Here is a 5,756-nt window from a genome sequence, read left to right on the forward strand (position 1 = left end):
AGCTGTCACGAGAGCCAGTGATATGGCAAAAACGAGATTTATGTGGTCCCGGCGGGGATAGCTGGGCGCATGTTACTGATTCACAGATCTACTGTCTGGGGGTGGGGACGGGCAGGAGCTGCTGATCTGCACCGAGGGTGTGACAGAGCAAGGAGCCCCAGCTGACCCAGACTGGGGTCCCGATCTGAGGACACCCCCAGCCTTGCTCAGAGCAGGGGGACCCATGACTCTGTAGTTCCGCACATGGAAGGCCGGGCTTGTCACTAGATTCCACCATCCACATCGGCCCCTCCAGAGAACAAGGGCACTCTGGCTCTCAGAGCCCTTCATTCCCTGGGTGGAGGAGGCCCGTGGACCACAGCGGGGAGGCCAGGGCTGCAGCCCCACTCTGCCTGCCTCCCTGGTCAGAGAACTAGATTCCACATGCCTCAACGAAGACCAGGAGCAGCCGAACAAATATTAACCATTAAAAAGCAGTGGCAGAAGGAGACACAGCAGAGCAAAGCCACAGAGATCGGGGCCCACCCACTCCCGGCTCTCAGGAAGTCACAGGTCCCCATCTAGGAGAAGCAATGTGGCAAACGAATCGTTCCAACACACGTGGCCTGGGGATGGGTTTCCAAGGAAAAGGGGTTGAACACTCTTTCAGAATATAAGCTGAGCCCCGTTCAGCTCCCTGCCCTGAGTGAGGTCCACGGCCTGTCTCTCCACGGCCCAGACCCACACGCGGCCAAGACCAGATCACCTCCAGACCTCTGGTTCTCCCAAAGTCAGGTTTCCCAATGAATTCACTGAAAAGTCATCTTAGCATAGAATAGCATGAGGCGTGAGATGAGGATACGTTTTCCTCTACAGGGTCTGGTACCCAGCACTCATGGGTGGCTGGCAGGCTGGCAGCCTCAGCTGCCTGCGAGAGACGGGTCCATCCCCTGAACAAGCCTGAGAGCGGCGGTGCCACCTGGGTCCCCCCAAGACCACAGGTCTGCAGATGACAGCATCTTCATGCTGGGAGGCTCAGCGTCTCGCACAGTCAGTCTGAGTAGGGAATGGATGGGGGAGGCGGGCACAGGCCCCTCTTCAGGCCTGAGACAATGAAAGAGGTAGGCAAGTCATCCTGCCCTGGGGCGGACAGCGGACCTCCGAAAAGGGGAGCATAGACTCGGGACCCCTCCTCCCTCACCCTTCGTGACCCCCTGGTGGGGGCCGGCCCATGAGGTTCTCCAGCAGCGGGTAGACAGTGAGGCGAGCCCGGGACCAGGGGAGCCTCAGTCTGCTGTTCACACTTATGTGGCCTCAGAGAGCAAGCTTCACACTGTGTACCAACTGGCACATCTGTAAAATGAGGACAACAGCACCCAGCCAGTGCCCAGGACATCTCACAGGGAAAGCGCCCCGCACAGCTTCCTGCGTACAGCAGGTGCACAGGAAGTGTTCACCACCGCACTGCCCTGGCGGTCCAGTGGTTAACACTCTGCCTACCAGTGCGGGAGACACAAGTGACGTTTCTGGGGGAGATCCCACCTGCCGTGGGACAACTAAGCCCGTGCACTGCAACTACTGAACCTGTGCTCTGGAACCCGGGAGCAGCAGCCATGGAAGCCCAAGCGCCCTGTGCTCCAAAACCAGAGACGCCCCCGCGGGAGCAGCCTGAGAGTCGCAGCAAAGAGGAGCCCCTCTCGCCGCAACTAGAGAAAGCCCTCTAAGCAATGAAGACCCAGGGCACCCAAAAATAAAATTTAATTAATGAATTACTAGCGGCTTAAGGCGGTTTCTCCAGTGAAGCGATGCTGAGGGACATCGCTGGAGCCTCAGGGACACTCAGTCACTGCAGGAGGTGGGGGGGCCATGTGAGGGAGAGGGGGCGCCCTCGGGCGGTCTGAGGAGGGGGTGGAGGCAGGGACCCTGCCAGGGAGCAAAGCTTACAGGAGGCTTCCTCCGGCCCCCTCGCCATCCATCCTGCCCAGAGCAGATGAGCAGAGGGGGCAGGGGTCGCCCACCTCAGGTCCAGACCCCACCCACCCCACGTCCTGGTTCCTCAGGGACATCCCACCCCTTCCTGAGAGCTCCCCCCTTATTGTGGACACTCAGGAGTGCAGGGCCCCGACCTTTACAGAACCACTGCCACACGCTGGCAGATGCAAGGAAGCCAGCCCAGCGCCTGGAGGACAGCCCCACGAGCCCTTTGTTTACGGGACGTCAGGTCCAAGCGGGGCGGAGGCCAGGCCTGCGGGGAACAGGAGTCACACGCCAGCAGGAAGGTCGCTGTCAGGGGCAAGGCAGAGCGGCCCCTGCGGGACCAGGGCTCCAAGGCCTGGCGCTGGGGAAGGAGACCCAAAGGCAGGACTGTGCGGCCCAGCGGGAGGTTCTGATGGGCAAAGCGAGGAAGAAGCTGCCGACAGCCATGGAGACTTCCAGAAAGACTCGGGTCCCTGCCGGGAAGCAGAGCGGATCCTCCACAACACCCGGCTCCCTCGTCTCAGGGTGGACTTCCAGAACTGGCCCAAAGGGACCGCCACCAACACTGAGGGGAGCCCCACGCTCCCGCCACGCTGACCGGCACCAGGGCCGCCCCGAGGAGTCCCTTCTGCAGCCCTGCCCTTCTGTCCAGCCTCACCGCAGGGACAGTGCAGGGCACCCGGAGCCCACACCTGACCAGAGCTGGGCTGCTCAGCATCCCTGCCCATGCACCAGACTTGCTGAAAGATGTGGTCTTTCCCCAGAGGACCAACAGACAGCGTGTGAACTTGAAGCTGGGAGCGGTCCTGCCATCCTCGCCGGAGACTGTGGAACCCACGTCTTTCTGCAGTGACAGGCCGGAACAAAGCTGGTGCGACCGTGAGAGCGGAGGGGTGGAATACGACTCAGCCATAAATAAGAATGAAATCATGCCTTTTGTACTGACATGGAGGGGCCTAGAGATCATCATGCCAAGTGAAGTAAGTCAGAGAAAGACAAATACCCTACAACATCACTAATACGGGGATGCTAAAAAAAAATGATACAACCGAATTCATTTACAAAACGGAAATCGATTCACAGCCATAGAAAACAAACTTATGGTTACCAAAGAGGATAACTGGGTAGGGGATAAATTAGGAGTTTGGGATTAACAGACACACACTACTATATATAAAGCAGGTAAACAATAAGGAGCTACTGTATGGCATGGGCAACAATAACCAACATCTTATAATAACCTATAATGGGAAAGAATCTGAAAAAGAATATGTATGTGTATATATATATGCATAACAGAATCACTTTGTTGTATGCCTGAAAGTAATACAATATTGTAAATCAACTATACTTCAAGTTTTTAAAAAATGAGCCAAGAGAACAAAAATTGATAGAAACACGTCTATGTTCACCCCCATCTCTGTGAGTTTTCTGACATTTTTCCGAGAAACTCTTCTCCACTTACGTTAACCAGGTTTGATTTTTGATGTTCACAATGAAAGACAGACAAGTCAAGCAAATTACCACACTGGAATCCCATAACAAGCTCCCACATCAAGCCTACATGGACGATACTATTTTTTTGCATTTCACACATAAGCAAATGAAGGCAAGGTCTCCAGAGCTCGGATGTGCTCCTAGACCTTCTGTCTCCAAAGACCGCTGTCCTCTCTGTGGAACTAAGGGCCTCTCTGCAGCCGCCTTGCTTCAAGCAAGGAGACCGCAGCTGAGATCACAGTCGCGCCTGCCATAGGATGCAGCTGTGGTGAAGCCAGCAGGGGAGGAGAATGGTCCAGGAGGCCCACAGCTCCTGGAGGAAATGGCTGTGACTTGGTCTGCCCAGAACCAATGCTCCATCTCCCAGTGGCGACCCTCAAATCCTCCTTGTTCTACGATCATCTGCTTCTATTCCGCGTCTCCAGCTGGGCTCTAAGCTCCGTGAAGGAAAGAGACCACTTGCTGCAATGTCTTGGGTACAACAAGGCTTCTCTAAATGTTTGTTAAGTGAATAAAACAAGGAGTGATGTACGTGAGTATAGAGGTCTATTAATATGTGTGTGTGTGCTCAGCCGCGTCCAACTCTGCAAGGCCATGGACATTAGCCCACCAGGCTCCTCTGTCCATGGGATATTTCAGGCTAGTATACTGATGTGGGTTGCCGTTTCCTCCTTCAGGGGATCTTTCCCATCCAATGATTCAAACTGCGTCTCCTGAGTCTCCTGCATTGGCAGGCAGATTGGTTACCTCTGAGCCACCTTTGTACTCAGGGAATTAAATCCGGGATGAAGGTGCAGTACCTAAATTTGGCACTAGATGGAACCCAAGCACACCAAGAAGATGCTTCTGAGACAGGTAGGAGGTGTGGGTTTTTGGTGGGTTTTTTTTGGTGGAGAGGTTTCTTGTTTTCTTTGGGTTTTGTTTTTTTTTTTTTTTTCTTTTCTTTTTTTGATGTATTCCTGTTTTTCTTTTTTTTAGAAACCATTCATTCATCTATTTACGGCTGCACTGGGTCTTCGCTACTGTGCACAGGCTTTCCCTAGTCGTGGCAAGCGGGGGCGGATCTCTAATTGTGTGTGCAGGGTTCTCATTGCAATCATTCCTCTTGTTGCAGAGCATGGGCTCTAGGCGCCTGGGCTTCAGCTGCTGTGGCTAACAGGCTCTAGAGCACTGGCTCAGTAGTTGTGGCACATAGGCTTAGCTCTCCCGCCGGATGTGGGATCTTTCCAGACCAGGGATCAAACCGATGTCCCCTGCACTGGCAGATGAATTCTTCACCACTAAGCCACCAGGGAAGCCTGGTCCAGGGGTTTTAAAGAAGACTGTGTCAGGTCCCCTTAACTGAATAGCAGTAAGCTTGCACAAATGATCCAGTCTCAGTAGAACATACTGTATTAATCAGGGTTCTCCAGAGAAACAGAACCAATGGGCTATGTATAGAAATGGATTTATTATAAGAAATTGGCTCCTGCAACTGGAGAGGTTGACCAGTCCAAAATCTGCAGTGTGGGCTGACAAGCTGAAGACCCAGGAGAGTCAAAGGTGCAGATGAATTTCAAAGGCCATCAGCTGAGGACTGGCCTGGCAGTCCAGAGGCTAAGACTCCATGCTGTCAATGCAGGGGGCCCGGGTTCCATCCCTGGTCAGGGAACTAGATTCCACATGCTGCAACTAAGAGGTCACATGCCACAACTGAAAGAGCCTGCATATCGCAACTAAGACCTGAAGGAGCTACATAAATAAATATATATGTTTGTGAAGCCACCAGGTGGACACTCCTTCCAGCTTAGGGAGTCAGGTCTTCCTGTTCTCTCCAGGACTTCAACTGATTGGGCGTGGCCCACCCACATTAGAGAGGGCAATCTGCTTTACTCAAAGTTCACCCATTTAAATGCTAATCTCATCCAAAAACACCTTCCAACTAACACATAAAAGTAATCACTACATAATACCCTTTGAGCTGTTGGTCCAGAGTGTCTGTGACCTCGCATGGAGACCTGCCTCTTTCTTAATGAATGCAAAGTGCTAGAAAAAAGACCTGATTCCTCTCCTCCCCAAATTCAAAGTTTAGATTGATCAATGTGTTTTTCCTGCAGGGACTCTACCCCTCTGGAGAAAGCAATGCACGAAATATGAACCATGACAGTGGTTATAAGCTAACTTTCTGGGGGCAACATCCTAACCTATCAGGCTTGAGTATACTGTTTGAAAATTTTTAGTCAAGGTTTAAAAATTAGTTGATAATCCCTAAAAGCCTGTGAATTGATTGTAAGAAATTTAATTGGAGATGAGGAAGTGGGAAG

This window comes from Moschus berezovskii, chromosome 12, assembly GCF_049115385.1.
Source record: "Moschus berezovskii isolate FMDL1 chromosome 12, NW_MosBer_1.0, whole genome shotgun sequence".
NCBI classification, from domain to species: Eukaryota; Metazoa; Chordata; class Mammalia; order Artiodactyla; family Moschidae; genus Moschus; species Moschus berezovskii.